The sequence below is a fragment of the Channa argus genome, chromosome 16, assembly GCF_033026475.1.
Source record: "Channa argus isolate prfri chromosome 16, Channa argus male v1.0, whole genome shotgun sequence".
Classification (NCBI taxonomy): domain Eukaryota; kingdom Metazoa; phylum Chordata; class Actinopteri; order Anabantiformes; family Channidae; genus Channa; species Channa argus.
The window spans coordinates 3,194,971-3,215,187 of NC_090212.1; the positions used below are offsets into that span (position 1 = coordinate 3,194,971).

General features: G+C 41.4%; 1 protein-coding gene across 6 annotated transcripts in view; it reads left to right on the forward strand.

Moving 5' to 3' along the window:
- Positions 1–1,163: 1,163 nt before the first annotated feature.
- daam2 (dishevelled associated activator of morphogenesis 2) overlaps positions 1,164–20,217 on the forward strand; it is a 91,289-nt gene continuing 72,235 nt past the window's right edge. For 4 of the 6 annotated variants that reach the window (XM_067479083.1, XM_067479088.1, XM_067479087.1 and 1 more), the window contains exon 1: positions 1,165–1,341. The gene's annotated coding sequence lies outside the window, so the exon portion shown is untranslated. Of the gene's footprint in view, positions 1,342–8,768; positions 8,922–20,217 lie in introns of those variants that run through there. The other 2 variants (XM_067479090.1, XM_067479086.1) reach the window with 2 other exon arrangements.

Here is a 20,217-nt window from a genome sequence, read left to right on the forward strand (position 1 = left end):
AAAGTTTCAACTTAAAAACTGAGCAATTGTAACACTGTACAAGTAGAATTCTGGTATATAAGGTATTAGGGACACAAGCAAGTGAACACTGCCTGATTTTATTTTCTGATGTGCTGTCACATCTATTAAAGAAATACATGCATGCACCATGAATCAATCCAATCCCTTGTTTCAACATTTGTCTCTCTTGGCAAAGTGCTACTCCAGTAAGGTGGTATTGCACTTCCCTAAAACAGCAGGAATTGTAATTTATATGCACGACACATTTTAAAAGGAATGGTCAAAACGTGAAATGATGCAAAGTGAACATCCTGATGTGTAACAGTGGTGGAATGCCCTTTTGGCTTTCTCTGTCAAAAGATTGCTGTTGCCAGTTTAAAATGTGGATGCTTGTTATTATAGTACATCATAATATCACAATTTTCATCTGTTGATAGAAAACAGAGCTCCGGTTCTGCCTTGGTGTCCCCACAGTGCCAATGAATTTGCATTTCATAGGGACAAACTGCTGACTGGGATGAGTTCTCTACGTGTGCATCAAAGTCCCCTTGTGCAACTCTTGGCTCTGTTTACTGACCTTTAGCAAAGCAATATCTTGCTGAGGAATTATCTCACATGTTGGCCGCCTGAAACATCTCTGCTGGGCTTGTTTTATTTTCAAACACATGAAATTAGTGTTGATGTCCAGCTTGGGCCCAGGTCAAAGTGGGTGCCCAGAATTTGCAATTAATGAAGGATTACAAGCTGTGAGGAGATCAAAACACAGCAGTTCATACGGTTTCTTCATATTTCAGAGGATTAAATGCTTAGCAGCTAGGACAGCGAGACCTTTGGTTTATGTCTTGGAGACTTTGTTGGACCAACATAAATGACAGTGTGTAGTATATTTACTGACTTCCTTTTTGCAGTCTAATTACATTATTTATTTTTATTGTTGCACTAGGATTTGTGATGGTTGACATGCAGGGTATCTGTGTGGATTTGCCCTACCAAGGCTGTTTTCCTACACGGAGCATTAAACTGCGGTGGAGTAACATGTTTTTTGGCTGCTTGGTTGTTTTCTTCTAACAACAGAAACACGCACACACACACGCACACACAGACAGAGTGCGGTAGCTTTAAGAAGGGAGGCGTGGTGCTGCTGTTATGACCGATTTGTCAGTGCCTTCACTCCTCACTATCATTCAGCTGAATGAACGGCCTCGCACAGTCATCACAGAGCACCGGCTGTCTGTTTACGCAGCCAGCTTGATTTTTTTTTTTGGCCATCTTTACCCCGTGACAGCGACAAGGGATTATTATTGTCGAGCAGTAACCGAGTCTCCGCAACGACGCAGGAAGGTAAGTTTAACCATGGGTTTGCGAGCCTCAATCAGACATTGAGCGCTACCTGTCTTGTGATGGTGCTCAACGGGTTTTCTGTTGAGCAGCCATGAATCAGCCAGCGGTAGATCAAGAGCGCATTCAGGAAACGGGCAAGATCAAAGTACTGCGAGCGTCAGTCGTGTTGGATAATTTAGCATTTTGGGTTTAAAATAAGATTCAAGCTGCTCTCCTGTGGATTTGGATGAAATGTGCGGTTCCTGGCTGCCAGCTTGCTTCTTCTTCTTCTTTCAACGTGCAGCTTCAATTAACACCCAGCACCTGATTTAAGCCTGCCAGCCCGAGTCCACCACATCAGAGTCACTGATCACTCATTATATCGCCCTTTCCTCCATTTGATTGAAGCCCCTTTTTTGCTCGTCAGAAGATGCACGCTGTTTAATTTATAAGCAGTTTTGCGCATGTCAGTGCGCCTCCATTTATTTCCTTTCTAGAATTGACGTTTGATGTCAATAACAGGGCGGAATTTTCACTTCTTAGAACAGGTGTTATGGTGATGAAAATCATTCAGCTTTCACACGATGAGCAATATTTTTTGAACTGGATGGTGGTCGGTCGTGCGTCCATTTGGTTGAACTGACAGACATCCCGGTGTCCATCCAAAGAGGGCGCTGCGTCACCTCAGCTGTCCTGTCACCACAGTGTGTCTGCTGCTTTATCCACACACTACATGTTTAATACAATAAAATTTAATCATAACCGGGAAACTGTGTGGTGTTGACTTTGTCTAGGTGTAACTTTTCTACTCCCTACTTTTTCATCTTCTTTTGTTTTTCACTTTTCTGCCAGGAAAAACTAAACTTGCTACAAGGAAGTTAAAACAACCTCTATAATCTTCCACTGAATTTATGAAAGTTCTCACATTTAGGAGTGAGATTAAATGATCAGGAAAGGTTGAACATATCACCTTTTTGGAAGGCGTTAATGTTAATGTTTGTAGAAGAATATGACACCTCCATCATAATAAATTCTTCGCAATGATTGATTTCTTCGCGCAGTAGGCGGAAAATCTCTTGAGCTAAATCTGGCTACAGCAACTTTTCAGGTTGTGTTTTACGTCCAGACATTAGCATTTCAAACTATGTCTTACTGTAACAGAAAACAGGTGTCTCTTCACAGCTCGCCTGTCCAAATATCCAAACCGAATCTGGTCAGTGTTGTTTGATAAAGGCTGAGATTTTAATTTATTTCACTTAGACTCTCTGCGAGAATAAAAAAACAAAATTCTCCACATTTCATGCACTCCTAAAAGCCCACACTGCTAGTCAGTCTACAGGATAGGGAGGCATTAGGAGCTATTTAATCTTAACTTAACATCTGGCAGTGATGCAGCATTGGCTCCCCTTGGCCAGTTGTTGAGGCTTTACAAGCACAGCACCACGCTAAGCACAAAACCTCCTCCTCCTCACCCACACTGCTTTGCCCAAAGACTACTTGGCCTTTGCTACATTCCTCCTACTGGATCAAGATTGTGCTGCTTGGGAGCGTCAAGTAAAGCCACAGTGATCCTTAACTGTTTGGCTGCGGTTCAGAGAAATGAGGAAAGGAGAGGGAGAGAGAGAGAGGGAGAGAGAGAGAGAGAGAGAGAGGGAGAAAAATAAAACTGATGATTATGGGTTAAAGGATTGGAATGGATTATGACATGAAAATGGCATTTTAATCATGCTCGCTCCCATTGGGGGTAAGTGGCTTGCAGGATCTGTCCATGTAAGGCAGCTGAAGGAATTTTTACCAATGTGTGATACACATGCTTTACAGGCATCAATGGGCCGCTCACTGAAACCCACAGACTTGTCTTAATGGATGTCAGCGATGGATGGATTCATTGAAAAGCTCTGCACTATAGCTGGTTGTTTAGCTCTAAGCAGAGCTAAAATCCACTGAGCTTTTAATACGCTCTAAGCTTTTTCACAGATTCAACTTCAAGCGTGTAAAATCATACATATATAACAGGAGTATTTGTCTGTTTACTCTCAAGTCTGAGCAGAGCAGCTGTTGCAGCAATTTGGCTGGAGTATTTTTAGGCCCACTGTTTTGATTATGGAGCACAATCCTTGTCCAGCTACCTGTGTGTTTTCAGAGAGGAAAGAGGGAAGAAAAATAGGTCTGACATCCAAGAGTAACAAGGCCCCAGCTGAGGTGTTCGGATTCTGGCTGTGGCTCTGCTGACTGAGCTGAGGGTAGAGAACTTCTGGTTGTTTGTGTGTGTGTGTGTGTGTGTGTGTGTTTCTGTGGGCAGTAAGATGACTGGAAGTCTTGCTCAGCTCAGTGTTACCAGGTATCAGAGTGGCCACACACAGTTCGCGCTGGAAGCCCAGGTCGAACTCCTTTGCCGCAGGGAAGGGTGACCAACAAGGGAAAGGCAGAGCAATTGTTCCCGAGCAGCCATTGAGGCAGAAGTTTGCTCATTTCACCCAAGTTAGATGTTATGTTGGGCAAATTCATTCTGCCTCTTGGGGCTATAGGTGAGAATCCGGTGTGGCGGGCAGGCTAGGGCTTGGAGCGGGTAGGGCATGTTGCTCATATCTTGTGAATCTTTTGTGAAGCCTTTAGTGTAAACACACATCTGCAGCCAATTCACTGATTAATTCTATGACTTCCCAGACGCCCTGCGAATTTAGATTTGTATTGTATGTGGTTCAAATGTGACTAAGATTAAATGCAACAACACTTGGTCTTTATATCATGTAGAGAAACTAATACCCCCACATAAAGCACTTGCACCTGTACACTTCACCAAATAACATTTCAAATAAGTGGCTTTGTCACCACGTAGCCACATAAAACTTACATTTGCCAGCCACTAGCTGTTCTCCTTTCTTCTTTATCCATTGCTCTTCAGTAACACACTGAGCAGCTACAGTACAGTGCAACCTCAAGAGCCCATTCCAGTCTCTGTTCCAGTCCACTCTAAGCATGCTGGCTTAATGTATCTATGCAGTTTCTAGTGCAGAACGAAGGGAGTCTGCGAGTAATTAGCTGTGAGGGTATTATCCTAGACCAGACGCAGTGTTGTGTCTTTAAGGGTCCTTAATTAGTGTGTGAGTAAGTGATGACACCACATATCACACTTTACTGTCACCTTCCTTTTATGAGTGGCTATAAATTGACTGGTTTGTTTCAAAGATTTGATTTAATTATATTCACATAATCTGCATCCGCAGTGCCAGACCTTTGGAAACAAAGGGTTTCAAGTGGGCCTCCTATGTAATGTAACATGAGCGGTACATGTACAGCTAGCTGTCAGAGTCAGAAATCCCCAGTGACATGTGTGCAGAATCACGATTAAAACTATTATTGGGAAGGAACTTGGATCAAAAACCTTATTTATACATTTGCATAATATAGATTGGATTTTGAATTGAAGTTGAAGCATCTATTAAATATTTTTCTATTTTGGTTTATAATTGTCTTTTACTTCAAGCACTAACCTGATGTCAACTTCTGTGGAACGGCTCCTGGCCACAGGGGTGCACAATGTGCTGAGCTTGGGTGGCTGCGACAGACTCTGGTCTGTTTCTCACATACAGTAGTGAGGCTGTTCTCTGCTGTGAAGAACCTGAGCTGGAAAGGAACTGCAGTGTGGCAGGAATGCCTGGGTGTGCTAGGATCTGTTGGCATCCCATCAACACGGGGTTTACCTGTCTGTGAAGCACTCTGTGATACCATCTTCCCAGGAATCTGCATCTAAGCTTTTCTTTCTCTTTTTGTTCTTTGCATGACTCCTGCTTCCTTGCGTCTACCCAGAAGGTGTAGCGTGAGTAGCTGCTGCTCTGCCAGAATGCACAGGATGTGTTCAGGCACAGAATTAAGGTGTCGCTTTTATGGAATAATTCTGAGCTCAATGTGCATTTGCATGTGTGCGAAATGCAGTGTCGCACATTCCAGGTTTATGGCCATATAGTGTAAGCAAAATTGTTAAGTGGCCTGTGTAAAACAGCTGGATCTAGTAAAATAGGAATATATCTGTTCTGTCAGACATATGAGACAGGTAGCTGGAAAATGGTTAAAACACATGCGTAGAGACGCGGCTTTGTGCTACGCTCAATTATGAATCTACATGCATTTGCCCTAATTGCTTGGAAAAACCAGCATCCATGGGTCGTGTGTCATACCTCTTTACTAAAGGAAGAAGCCTTCTTTTCCAGTGGGTTCTATTAAACAAAACAGTGCAGGACACTTTGCATTCTTTCACCACTCCTCCTCCTCCTCCTCTTTTTTTTTTTCTTCTTCCTTCTCAATCTGTCCCTATAGGCTTAATTTCCTTTCAGTCTCACCACACACCCACTCGCTCTGAATGAAAAAAAATTGAGTTACACAATCATGTGGTTAATTAATATCTCATAAAGGCCAAATACTTTATTATAGGATAGACACCTTGACTTCTGTTCTTGCAGCTTTGCACAATGTGTCATTATTAGCTAGGCTTTCATGCACACGCGCCATTGTTGTTGGAAACAGTAGCCTGCTACCTTGACTACCTGATTAGACTTGCATGTTTCCATCGCTGGTATAAATTAAGAGACACTTTAAGTCTTTCACCATGCATTGTTCTGATTCTACTGAGGGCAGCTTGTGGCCACGGTAAAGTTGGTATTTTGCATTAAATGTGCGTGATGGTTGAATGATTGGTTCTTCAATCATATTAGAACTAAAGGTACTCCCCTAGGATTTCCTCTTTAATGTCTTGAAGGATTATTTCTACATCACTGGAAATGATTTAGCACTAAAGGTAATGGAGGTTGAAGATATTCTAATATGTCTTCACTTCCTGACAGCTCCTTCCCCCGCTGCCTCTCCCTCCTTGTTCCCAACCTTCGTCCCCTTTTTCTCTCTACCCTTCTTCACCCCTAAGATATCTAACTCAAAGCAGTGATTGTTTTTGTCCCCTGTCTCCATGCAGTCACAGATAATTAGCTCCCGCCAAAATAGGCAAAAGGATGGAGGGTTTAGACTCGAGCATCCAAATCCCCCTGCTCCTACTCCCTACGCTTGGCTTGTATTACCCTGAGCTACCGAGTAAGGACTGTATACGTTTGTTTTGTTTTTTTTCAGTGGATGGAATAGAGAGAAGGGAGTTTGGGTGGGGTGGGGTGGGGGTCCGTTCGGGACCTGTGCGTGTGCTACCTCACTGAGCACAAAGCAGCTCTTTCACTTGGGATCTGGAGCACATATGGAATCGTTTATCAAATCTCCAGCAGGCCAGTCCCCCATATTCTCTCGGCTGCAGGTTTCTACTAACCTTCACATCTCAGATTCATTTTCCTCCTGAAATTATGTCAAAGTGGCACTCGGTGCTATTCCTCCATCGGCCCTTCCCCAGCAGTGCTCCTCAACCAATAAATGCAACATTATATATCTAGTCAAGTAAAATTTCTTCAATTTTCTTAGTTCTAGTTCTAGTTGGACCTTGGGACATGACTGGACACAGTATATATAAAAAACACCAACAACAACATTGAATTACCATTTTGACTCATTACCATTTCATAGTGATGCCTGTAATCACACTGGGCCAGTTGCATTCACAATAAATTCCCTGAAAATTTCACCATGGGACATTTGGCATTCATTGCAGTTGTTGCTCTGTGGAATAATTCCAGTTAGAGTTATGTGACCTTAATTCAAGGGCTGTATTTTGTGGCGTTTGCCTGCCTTTTCTTGAATGAATTACTGTCCGCACAAATTATACCGGTATTAACAGTAACACAATGCCAGCGTGACATCATCTTCAAGGACTGGCCTCTAAACGGCACAGCTGGGTGTAGATAACGGAGCAGGCTATATTGTTTATTTTTTCCCCTTCTGCATTCCAGCTTCTTATTTATAATGGCTATGATAGCCAGCTCGGGGGGTTACTTCTATAAAAGGAAGTTTTGTAGACTTTTGACAACTCACTCGAAAGGGGGCCTGCAACATTTTCTCAAGATCTAACCTTTAGATTTCCAACAGAAGGACATCACACACACAGCAGAAGAATGGGGAGTTTGGCTCGGGTAAAAGACAGCAGGATGTGTGACTGAATACTTGACCGGAGATATAGAATCCAAACACCAGGCTATCATCCTCAGAAGGGTTCTGCTTTTGTTTCAACCATGCATATCCTCAATTTTGAAAAGAAGCTGTGTAAAATGACTAATAGACTTTTTATTCAGATGTCAACCCTGTGTTTTAGTTGAGAATAGACTGAGTGCGCACACGCACACACACGCCCGGTTACCACTGGTGAAAGTTGACCTTTGACCTGTGACCTTATTCAACTGTCTGGCTGGTCTCCAGTAAAATAGATTTTGTTTGCAAAGTGCTTGTCATTATGCACGTTTGATGTAATCTTCTTGACATGTTTGTTTGAGCAGTGAGTGGCATTGAAATCTAAAGTTGCCTAAGCTCTCATGACAAAGCTCAACTAGTTCTCTTTTTTTTTTAACCTACAAATTTACTCTGCTTGCAAACGGAGTAGAATTGGGAACTGCTGCCCAAGTGATGACAAACCATTCGGCCCAGATTGCCAGCCCTCAAATTTTTATCATGCATTGTTGGTTTTCGAGCGTCAAATCCTCCCTAAATTACCCTAAACTCTTCAACACTAACAATCCAGATGTCCTCAGTGGCCTGACACCCTATTTAATACATAGCAGATGCTATCTGTAGCTGTGATTTGTGCTGAAAACAGATTACCTTAACAATGTCCTTTGCCAGTGAACTATGTGGGTTTGGCGAAATCATTGGGGATTCCAGAGTGGACTTAAGGTTACCCACAGGTTAATCATGCCTAGAAGAATGTTGAGTCCTTGCTTGGCCCAGTTGATATCCTTCACAGAGCAGTGTTTGTCTATTTTGCATTTACTGTTTGGGGCCTCTACACAAAAAATATGGCATAGCATGTACTTCTTTGGGCTGTGTTATTCTAACGATCAGATCCTCCTCTTTCCCTCCCTCCCTATGTCTCAGTGGACAGGGTCCTTTCTGCTGCCCTGTGTGGTTCTGTTTGTGTGTTTGATTGTGGGAAAATTTCTAGACTGTCCGTGAGAGTCCCCCGCTCTCTGGACTGGCTTTTCCCTTGGGTTCCTCCAGGCTTAGAGACCTGATCCCTGCCACTGCTCTGGGCCCCTTCTCCTCCCAGCAACCCCTAGTGGAAGCATTGGTAGTAGAATCTTCCCCAATCAATGTACAAGTCACTTTTCTACTTTACCTGGAGGAAAACTTTGCTTCTCACTTACCCATTCACACATCTGCTAATGGAAAAGCTACCATCTAAGGTGCCTTCTGTGGCATATGGACACTCAAAGGAGCTGGAAATGGAACCACTGACCCTGCGATTGGTGGACGGCCGCTCTAGCTTTTGAGCCACAGCCACTCCAGGGCTTGACGAAACAGTTTCATTTCAGAAGGGGTAGAAGCTTATGGCTTTTCAGCACACAGTGATAAAGCAGCTGGGCAGAAACCACTCCCCACTAATGAATCACTGGAGACAGGGGGCTGAAATTGAGACTTGGCTCTTGATTTGACACACACCTTTAGGATTGGACCAGGCAGTGGTGGGTATATTTTGGCTACCTTTTCAGAATATGGTTATGCTCTAAAATGGAAATTTGAACTCATGAAGGGCAGTTTATAGCTGTGAGTTGCTGTTTTGTTAATGACTCTTTTTTTTCTAATTTAAGTATAGTATTGATAATTTGGCTAAGAACATTACCTCATCAAACTAAGTTTGTGACTTTGAATAGATTTCGGTTACACATCATATTTGTTCTTCCTTTTAATATAATAACTTGTTCCTGGCATTGATTTACTCTAATTTTCACATTTGAGCAGTGGCACTGTTGTATTTTCACATCTGTTTGCTGAGAATTCCCTGAAATACAAGTTCACCTGCTTCAGATGTTATCAAATATTCACTTGCCATCATCAGTACTATAGGTACCTGCTCCACATGCTAGAAAAGTGCAGTACTTCATTATCATGTCGTATTATGCATTGCAATGTCATTTGGTTTTGGCATTAAAAGCTACAGACTTATGGTTAGTTTTAGTCAGAAAAATGAGAATGCTAGGGAAGATTGTGATTTGTGTTAAAATACACACCAATGTGGGTTTGTCTGTAGCTCAGGAGTTAGAGCAGTCATCCATCAAATGAGGTGTAGATGTAGGTTTGATCCAAAGCTCCTCCTGTGTCCCAGTGTGAAACTGCTCCCAGGGGGTCAGGCTACTACCTTGCATGACAACTCCACCTTAACTTGGGTTAGTGTTTTAATGGGTGAATATGAAGCAACATTGCAAAGTACTTTGCGTATTGATAAGGTAGAAAGGAGCTTTTTAACTACAGACTACTTACCATTTGACCAAAGCATCAACAATCAGTCATTGTTTCTTAGTATGCAATCCTGTGCAGCTTTTGCTCCTATAATATTTACTACTATATGGCTTCTAGCACATGTCTTTACTGATAGTCAGTAACCTGAATAAAACAAAAAAAGATAGAGATAGAGAAACATAGATTATCAGACTCCCCGCCTCCTGTGATCTCGTTAAAATCGAATTCTCTAAGATATTTTAGAAGCTCAACATCATCATAATTCTGGCTAAGACATCTGTCTTACTAAATTTGGCAGCTACATCTTCTCATACATTTCTTCCCGATCATGTCATGACTTTATGGTGCAGTTCAAAGCTCTTAAGTGGAGTAGAAAGCTGTGACAGGCACTTTTTCTGTGTTTTGCACGCTCTCTCCCAGGCTCTAATGCATCATCGGAGGCTAACTGCCATATTATTGTGTTTGAGCTTTGACACAGATGAATGAATGCTGTCCGGGATACAGGAATAATGACAAATGCCTCTGTCTTTTTTGCCGTTGAGTAACAAAAACAGACAAACAACATCCATACAGTGGACCTGAGCCATAGATCCTTCATCCCCAGCAAGTTCTTTTCAAAAACTCCTTTTCGCCAAGTGACAAACTGCGTGGTTGGCAACAGCTAAAGCGTACAGAGGTCGTATGAATAGGGGTCTGTCTCTGGAGAGGCTTGTTGAAATGGGGCCTTTTGCTTTTATCCCTCCAGAGAGGCATGTTAATCTCACACAGGTTTGCACTGGCAGTGCACTTCAAATGGACTGTTGAAAGGCGAGATGTTTATTTGCGGTACATTATAAACTGTGTCCATTTTCCAGATTTAGCATCTGTGGGTGTTCTCCATCATGTGTCAGTGCTACCAAGCCATCCCTCTGTTTAGCTAATTCTATTATCCTTACATTCACCTGTAACACTAACCCTAACTGTCCCTTTTAACTGCTCTTTTGTGCACTACAATAATCAAAAATGTCCTCTTCTTATTTGCCCTCCCTGATCAATACTGATGTAAAACACAGGTGCTCATGTAGATTCTACTGTTTGCTTATTTTTAAGTTTTGCAGATGGGAGGAAGCCTGTTAAAGCAGTTGTAATCCTCCTCTGATATGCACTCAATAACTCCCTGGTGGTAAATATCACATGTGGACATCAGGTGACTTCTTTTTTTTTTGTGGTGTTCTCTCGGTTACTAAGATACTGCCTCTCCCCCTTATCCCCCTTGTTCCTTTGCATCGTGCAGCAGCCTCTTAGAGCAGTGTGCTGTTTTTCTTCTCTTTCCATTTGTATAAACCAGAAGACTATCTGCCATCAGCATTCAGGAAGTGTGGGGGTAAACAAATGACAGGAGCCAGCAGGGGAAACTCATATGACCCAGCGTTGTCCTAGCAACCATGGAGAGCAGGTTATTGTTGGTAGATTCTGTATCTATGTGCATTGTGTTTATGGGGGTTGTTTTAGATTTATGTATCAGGACAAACCCGTTTGTTCACTTGTGAGCTTGCATAGGTTGGAAAACCCCACGCAAAACTCATCTTCATTTCATTTGATGCATCATCGCTGACTCGGCCAGCTGGCACATGATGTAAGTTCTTTCCAATTGTGCCTTTGACAAATTAGTCATATGTAGTATTTTAACTCTCTCACGCTTGAAATCCTTTATTGGGGCAGTTATGGTTCCTCTGCACTAATTCCCTACTTGCTATACAGTGAAAGAATGAGCAAGGCTTTGCTTTAGTTTGAATTGTCTATGTTAGAGAAATGCAGAAATTAAATGCCAAAAGGCTGGCTGCCTGTCAAGAATGGAGTGATGGAGAGATAAGCCATAAGACACTGATCAGTGTGCCAAACCGTCTGAGTCTTTCAGGCGCGCGCACACACACACACACACTGAATACAGGAACTGGCCTGCGTTAGCTGCTGGAGCTGATATATTTTTCCCAGCTCTCCGTTTCTCTCAGCAGCTTGGCTAGACTGCAATTGATCAGAACCTGCAATATATCTTCAAGCACTGATCCATGTAGAAAATGGCTTTTTAAAGTCCAGTCCTCGTCTTCATCTTCTTCTTCTTCACAATTCACCAATCCCCTCCTGCCCCCCCCCAAACCACCACGACCACCTATCGTTGTCACATTGTTGAGTCATTGAAAGAAAGTGAGAGAGAGGAAAATGGTGAAATGGGCACATTTGCATTGTAGCCACCGGACCATAACCATGGCCTTGATCTAGTAGCACTGATGCAATGTGGTGGGTGGGTTAGAAGTATTTGACAGACTGGACCCTTGGTGGAGACAAAAATGCAACTAAATTAACATTAACATGCATCCCTGTACATCCACTCCCAACTTGCTGCACCGACCAGATCCCTATAATGCTCAATAACAGCTATCACAGAGTAGTTTTAACAAAGAATATGAATGTGATTTTTTTTTTTTTTTTTTTTTTAATAATTTACACAGTATTTGGGTTAAGTGAAGACCTTGATGACTCATTTCTGAAAGAAATCACTCAAATCCAATTCACCAATTAGAATTAAAAGCAATCTTTTTTTTTCTTTTTTTTTTTTTTTCATTGGATGCGAGTGAAGTGGCCAGATGGGTTTTGGATCTCTAGTTAAGTTAATTAAAAGGCAAAGCACTGACCCAGCCACAAATAAGGTAATGCCATGATTGTGAGGAATCTGTGATGCAGGGAAGGCACACTACTCTGTACACTGTTGCAGCTCCCACTGTCAAGATGAAAGCATAAAGATATTTAATATTTTAAATAAGTATCATTTTCTCCAATTGCTACCAGCCTATTTCTAAAAGTGCCTTGGCTTGTTCTCTCCTTCTCACTCTTTCCCTTCCTTGGATCACCACCAGTCTTGAGCTGCACCCTAATTCGATGCCAGGTTGCCTTGGTAATGGGCCACAGTACATAAACCAGGACGATATTTGGGGAACGGTGTGCCATAAGGCTAGAAAACTCTTTCATTCTTCATCTCTCAATCCTTGGATGATGCTCCTTTGGTCTTAAGTAGAGGGCACATGAGGCCCTTATTTGTGTATTCGGTCAATTTTCCACTTTTCGTAGCTAGAGATAAACAAAATCCTTAAAGGTCTGACAAAACAATGAACGCTTAATTTGTAACCATTGGGAAGAAAATAAAAGGAACCAGGAAACAAATGGTTTGGAAGCAGAAATAAGAAACATTAACACAATGGCAATGATGAAGTATAATAATTTTGAAGGGATTTTCTCAACAATGCCTAAATCTTCCAGAAGAAATCTAAAGTGTTGTAATGTGTTTAACACATGAAAGATTTACTATAAAAGAAAAGAACAACCTCCACTTCCACTAATTACACATGCCTACACACCCTACCCTTCATCACCTTGGCTTCCTGACATTCCATCCAAGGGCTTAAGGAAGAGGAAAGAGATCTGGTGATCAGAGACCTGTTGGTCTGGCTCATGGAACAGAAAAGAGGGAAGCAGCCCTGCGGTGGTTCATTCATGTGATACATACATTGTACACACAAGCTCACTTAGGAGTACACAGTTGACAAAGTATTAAAACAGACGCTGATCATAAATCTGTCTCAGGCTTTTGGCTACTGGTCAGTGGTGTTCGGTACATTTCACAGACTTATCTTCTCTTGCTTTTTTTGATTAGATTCCACTTGTGAAGTAATGGCATATCAATTGTCAGAACTAGTGTGTTATTGGCTGTGGAATTTGACTTTGGATGAACAGCTGCAGACATCTCTCCAGCTTGGCTTGGCTTCCTATTTTCACCGTTGTCTCTGGTAAATCTAGAACACCAGGCCTAAGCTGAGTAAGGCATTTTTGGCTCCCATGAGGAACAGCGCCACTCACACAGGAGGCTGTTGACAGTGGAAGAGCATAAAGTTTGAGCACTTTTTCATGTTCCCTCATTGATCTGTTCACTTCTTCCTGTCAGACCTGTCCCAATAATCAATACTTGTGATTATTCAAATGGCTGCATTTGTAAGGAAGACATGAGGTTGTGAAGCAAAGGTCACAGAGTTCTGTTTCATATCACAGTTTGCATCTCCAGCCTGTGTCTGTGTGGACCACAATGACCGTTGTGGTCATATTGCCAGTTCTCACTCCAGTCCTACAGTCTCAGGAGGTGAATAACAAAAAGTCAGACTCATTGTTCTATGAAGGAAACTAAGACGAAGGGAGAGGAAAAGCTGCGGGGGAGAAATGCTGACCCAGATTTTTGTTGCAGCGTGCAATGGTACAATGACTCGGGACCCAACCTGACCATTTAAGTTAAATAGCACGTAATTGGAACAATATGTGTTTGTATGTCGGCAGAGCAGATGTGATTAATCCAAATTTGTACTATGGGGTCAAGGTGGGTTTTTGGGGTTTTTTTTTTTTTTTTTTTTCTCCTGAGTATTTTTATTCTTTTATACTTTTTTCACTTACAACCTGCACTTATATTTCTGCAATTCTATGCATTTTTGTTTTACCTTGGTGAGAAAACATCTGTACTACATTAAAATGAGTAAAGTATACTGGGATTAAAATTTTTGGCCTCGATGGTGGATCGATGCTTCACATGACTGCAGATAGACTGTCTGCTTTCATTTCAGTAGGGGTCTTACTGTTTAGACTCTGGACTTGCAAACATGACAAGTGTGTTATGAATGTGTTCTGGCATCATAGTTGTGAGAATCAGATTTCCAAAACCATTTAAAGTGCAATAAAACCACTAAAGTATGGTCATAACTAAAAGTAGGGCAAGAAGCCTGCTGTTAAAGAGGGGCGCTAACATTTCGTGTTCGAGTAGGAAGAATTGTGCATATTTAATTTATTGTAAATGTACAGTTGGGTAAAAAATTTTTATCCCCTTATTTAGAAGTGTCAAACAGTAAAACTAAGTTTGTTTTTAAATTAACATTATATATTTGCATATTCACTAGTACAAATATTCATTAGAATAAAATTTTTAAGTAATTATACATAATGTTATTTTTATATAGTTTTTTTTTTTCCTCCTGATGATAAAAGAACATTTGTACTTGTAGTAGGTTTAGGGTTAGGTATGTAACAGGATGTAAACTGAACCTTAACCCTAACACAATATTATGTACATTGGTGCAAATATCATTATCGGAAGTAAGAAAATTACAATAAATTATTGCAAAAGTTGCATCACTTTTGATATATTAAATTAAAATGATCTTTAGTTTCTAATGAAAGAACAATTGTACTAGCTGAATGTGTGTTACATAAATATGATGGGTAAAAATGTTACTCCTTTTACCATTTCATCAAACCTTTTTAGTGATCAATCTAATCGTGCAAATAAAAAATAAAAAGCTCAAGTCTTATGGTCTCAATTGAATTGTTTCTGAGGCTGTTGTGTCATCAGTCAAGAAACTAACAACAACATCTTCAGTAAATAGTGGTTTGCTAAACATGACACTGCCCCTAGTTGACACGCATGCCAAGGTTTCCGAACGGAACTCATTTGACTTTTTGCAGCATGCATAATTCCACCTTCAGCAGTAAATTCAGAACAAAATTAGCACTGTCTTAAAACTGTACAGGTGTAAAGCGAGACAAATACTAAAATGATGTGATACAAAATATATTCCGGAAAACCCAAACAAATTTAAGCTGACGCACACTGGCTGTGGGTGTGTGTTTGTATACACTCTTACAGTAGCAGCCTAAAATGAACAAGCATGCAGGACCAGCTTGTCAGAGTGTGGTCTCCTTGAGAAGCCCGATGAATTTCAGGGGCATGTGGTGTGGGACACGTGTCTGCTGCTTCAGGAGCCCTCCCTGGGCTCAGCTGGGTTTCATCAATGCCATCATTTACCCTTCTTGTGGGTAATCGGCACACAATAGGCCCCCTGCAGCAGCGCTCCCATAAATTCCATCTCCCCCAAGACCCCTCCACACAACATAATATCTTACATTTTCTCTCTTGCTGGCTAACTGCTGAGAAGATGACCACAACAATTACATCTTTCACTCACACATACATAAACACATCAACACTGCTTCAAAACTTTAAAAGGCCTTTTACGATTTCCACTCATTTTCAATTTTCCTAGTTTTGGCCTTAATGTTTTTATTGGTTATTGGATATGCAGTGTACACAGTAGCAGAAGTTGATGATGGCTAGGGTTATTCTGCAGCAGTGACATACTGTAAATTGGGAAAGATGGGGCGACAACTAAATATTAGGTTCCTATCAATTAATCTTAGGTTTAATCTTGGGTTTCAACATACTTGGTGGCTTTCTGCAGACAGGGCTGAGTGCTGCTTATCGACCAATGCACCAGTGTAGCCGTGTCCCAGCCCTGAAACTTTGCATCTGAAAGACCTTTTGTCTCTTTATGTTTTTCTCAACCACTGAAAGAACATATTGACCCAGCAGACAACACCGTAGTTCATGTGACAGTCCACTAGAAAATGACTTGACTTCTCAGCTGGGGAACAGGATGCGGCAAAGGGTTATTTAACTTAGGAAGATAGTAAATTAGTCTAATAACATGCCTGACCCTTCCCACCATATGGGAGTCAGCTGGACAGGCAAACTCGCTGCGTGTTTGGATGGTGCACGAGGCATGTGTACTCGAGCGATTCTGCCGGGTCAAAGGTTGACTGCTATTTGGCCTGGCAAGTTTTCTGTGCACACTACATGGTGTTTCATACATTTATATGCTGCAATGCGTTTCCATTACACCATTTTTTGAGTCTCATTAGAATCCCATAGAAGTGCCAAACTGACTTATGATTGGGGTTTTATTCTTACGGTAAAGTTTTTCTCATTCCCTCTTGGAAGTGGTACATGTTTCCTACAGCATTAAGACATGATAACCACTGGATTTGTGTTGGAATGAACAGCAGCTCAAGAGCGACTGTTCTGACCCACTGTAGAGATAAACAGGAAGTGTTTGTTATTATTCTGTCATCTCTGGAGAACTCATAAGATAAATGTAAGTGCAGTATATTGCAACACCCAGCTAGGTCATAATTCCAAGCATGACATCTAGCGAGAAAGTGGGGGGATTAAAGGAAAAAATGTTTAAAAATGTCAGTTTGTCACTTATTTCCAGCAGGGTATCTCAGAGTAAACTGTGGGTCTAGCTGGACTGGTCGAACCCATTATGGTCTAGTTCGAACAAAGGGTTTGAGTGTAAAATTGCTGTGCTATTTTTAGGCAATCCAGTTTGTCTGGGTGGTGATAAAATCTTCTTAGTGAGGACAGAATCTTTTTTTTTTTTTTTTTTTTTGTCACAGCAGCTTCAAAGATTTGGCCAGTAATTGTTTTTCTGTCACAGCCTTACACAAATGCATAATTGCCACAATTGTCCTACTTCTGCACATAAAGGTGATACCTAATCATTATAATTACATCGACATGGCCTGTGGTGATCTAATTAAAATGTGAGTTGGAACTTTTTATGTTTGTTCAAAGCTCTGAACTGTAATTTTAAAATTTTTGCAGTGGTGACCAGCAAGTATTCCCAAATCAGTCTAACACAACATGACCTTGTCCAGTGGTACCACAGGGTTCAAAGAGTTCCCCACCCATAACAAGAAGTCAAGGTCAAGGAAAAGGGCTTATGGTCATGGATACAGACACGCACCTGTTCACAGGGGGCCTCTTTAGGTGGAACACATGACTCCCAGATGTTTTTTATAAAAGTTCACTGTTTAGAATTGGACTAAACTTTTCTTTCACACTTTCAAGACTTCCCACCATACATGGACGTGCAGTGGTTTTGTGGGACGTAAAAACTTGATTTACATTGTCTTGAATCAACGTTAAGAAGGGCCTTCTTACACCTGGAAAAGCTCAGTTCAGTCTGGTCAGTAAAAAGAAACTTGGTTCTTAAAAAAAACAGAAGGATCAGTATTGTAAGTAATTTCTTCTGTTGTGGTGAAGAACAGCGATGTATTTTAATGTCAGTTGTACTGCTGAAGTTGGTCTGTGGAGGGAAGTCCCCATGTTGCCTGTTTAATCATTGGAATATATAAAACTTTCTTTTTAATAGAAACATCTGTTTAAAAAAAATAAAAGAGCCCCAGTTTTATCATTAGTAATTTTTGCCATTAGTATTCTCTATAAGTCTCTGTTCTCCCATTTATAGTTCATGCACCTGGAGACACTGGGGACCAAAAAATTGAAATACTTTAACAGAGTATGGCTTCATGATAGGGCCTTTGTACTTTGTGCTTCTGATGTTTTTAAAACCTGGAGCTGGCTGCTATCACAGTTAGGCACTGCTGCATTTTAAGCATTGTTACACATTGAGATGAAATTAGTCTGAATCTAACAGTGACACCCTCCATGCTTAAAGATCAAGGCGTTACATCCTTGGGTAACATGATGAAGCTGTCATGAGTCAGTCAGCAGAAAGTTTGAACATTGTTCAAACATGACAGCATTTTACTGTAGCAGGCTTCCATCCTGAGTGACAGCAGAGGTCTTGTGGGTAGAGGGCAGTTGGGTGACCACTGACCCTGCCCAGTCTGCCTCTGGGACAAAAGAGCCATTCAGATGCTCAGTAATTTTGCAAAACTACCCCAAAGAGACTCAGCACTCAGTACAAATGACTGGTAAACCAGTTAAAATACTTGTTAACTCTCACTTAAGGATAGTTATAGCAGCACACACTCATGATTGATGAAAATGGTGGTTCCTAAAAGTAGAAACACAGAATTTATAAATGAGGGGTGTAAATAATACAGAGCGGAAAGAATCTTGCGAAGAATCTCAAGAACATTGTGGGTACAATTGGATTTATAGGTTATGGCTTTACTGTCATTAGGATACTTTTCTGCACAGGCCTTGAAAGATGAATAGTATAGTGTTCCCCACTATTATGATTTATAGCTAACATAAAATTACACCGTGTATAAAATTGTGCCCTCCTGTTTATGCCGTCAAGAGGTCAGGCTTTGTGTAGTAGCGTTTTTTTTTTTTTTTCTTCTTCTTAGTTTCAATTTATATCTGTATGGACGTGACAGAAAAAAGTAGTGCTGTCACAAGGAATTTCTTTAAAATTAGAGCTGCCTGGTCTAAAGAAACCCTAAATAACACACGAAGGAACAACGTGTCGTCAAACATGACCGTTTGCCATGTTAACTCTGGCGGCTGTCTCTTCTAGACAAGGACTCTCGCCTCTTCTCTACGGTGACAACCCTGGAAAGACTGCATCTGATCCCAGTATCTGCGGTTCTGCAAGGCTTCTTTACAGCCTGAACCCCAGCTGCTTTCTGTGCCTGTTATCGAGTTTGACCTACACATGCCCCTGCATGTGTAGGTCTAAAGCAGAAAGTTTGGTTTATGAGGCTGCACGAGACCACCTTGGCTGTCTAATTTCTTTTTGTCCAATATTCCGTTCACCTAATGTTCAAGTTCGTTTTTACAGCTCCCTGTGACTAAATTTAGCGTCTATTATTTAGACTCTGATTGTTCTTGCATGGTTAACGTTTAGGAAAGATTACCATGTGGAATCCTCTGTGGATGAAGAGGCTTTGGACAGAAGCTAAGGAAGCTTCACATAGCTGACTGAAAAGTGACTAGCAGGTAGCCTGGAGATACAGTAGATGTCATACAGTACCTGCCATATCAGTTTCTCCTCAACTTTCTCTCCGACTGCTTCATCTGTCATGACATTTGCCATCCATGCCGTATGATTTTCACTGTGCCTATACACTAACTTCACTTGCGTTTTAAAGGGAAAATTCAGATGACAGTGCAAGATCATCAACACCAAGTCCGTAGAGGCCACCATCTGCAGCCCTATCCTTGGCATGCAGAGTGACAATGGGGTTTTGCATATGAGTGTGTAGCCTCTTATTTTCTTTCTTTCTGCAAAATGCATGCTGTCCAAGTAAGTGAAAACAAACATGCCCATAAAGAAGAAAAGGCTAACAGATGGACCTATTCTTTTCTTTTTCCTTTTTTTGTTTTTTCTTTCTGAGGGGCCCTGATGTTTATCACAAGCATGCCTAAACCACTCCATTTGCGTCAATTAGCCAATGTAATTTACCAGGCCGTGATGGATGATACGGTGGTAGCTGGAGTGCACTTAGCAAGACTGCAGCATCAGTGTATTTTATTCCTCAGGGTTCCTTGCCTTGCTCTGGAGATGGAAATATACCCCAGAGAGAGAGCAAGAGACAGTTGAAGGGATACACCCCTTCCTGTGATGCTGCACAATACGATATAGAAATAGGCGATGGGGGGAACCGGATCATCAAGGAGATAAGCTGGCTATGTCTAAGAGCCGGTCTAATGGATGCATCCCCAGGGCTTGGTCAGGAATGCATCCAGGCATTACCACTAGCAACTTGGTGTCATCTGTCTTCTGTCCCTAGAGAAAGATGACAAAACATGTAAGGACTCCCTATTTCTCAACTCTTTGGCATATCAGTGCCTCCTGGGAGTGTAAATACCACAGTTTGAAATAAGAATGGATGGTTGTGTTTCCATGAATTTGGATT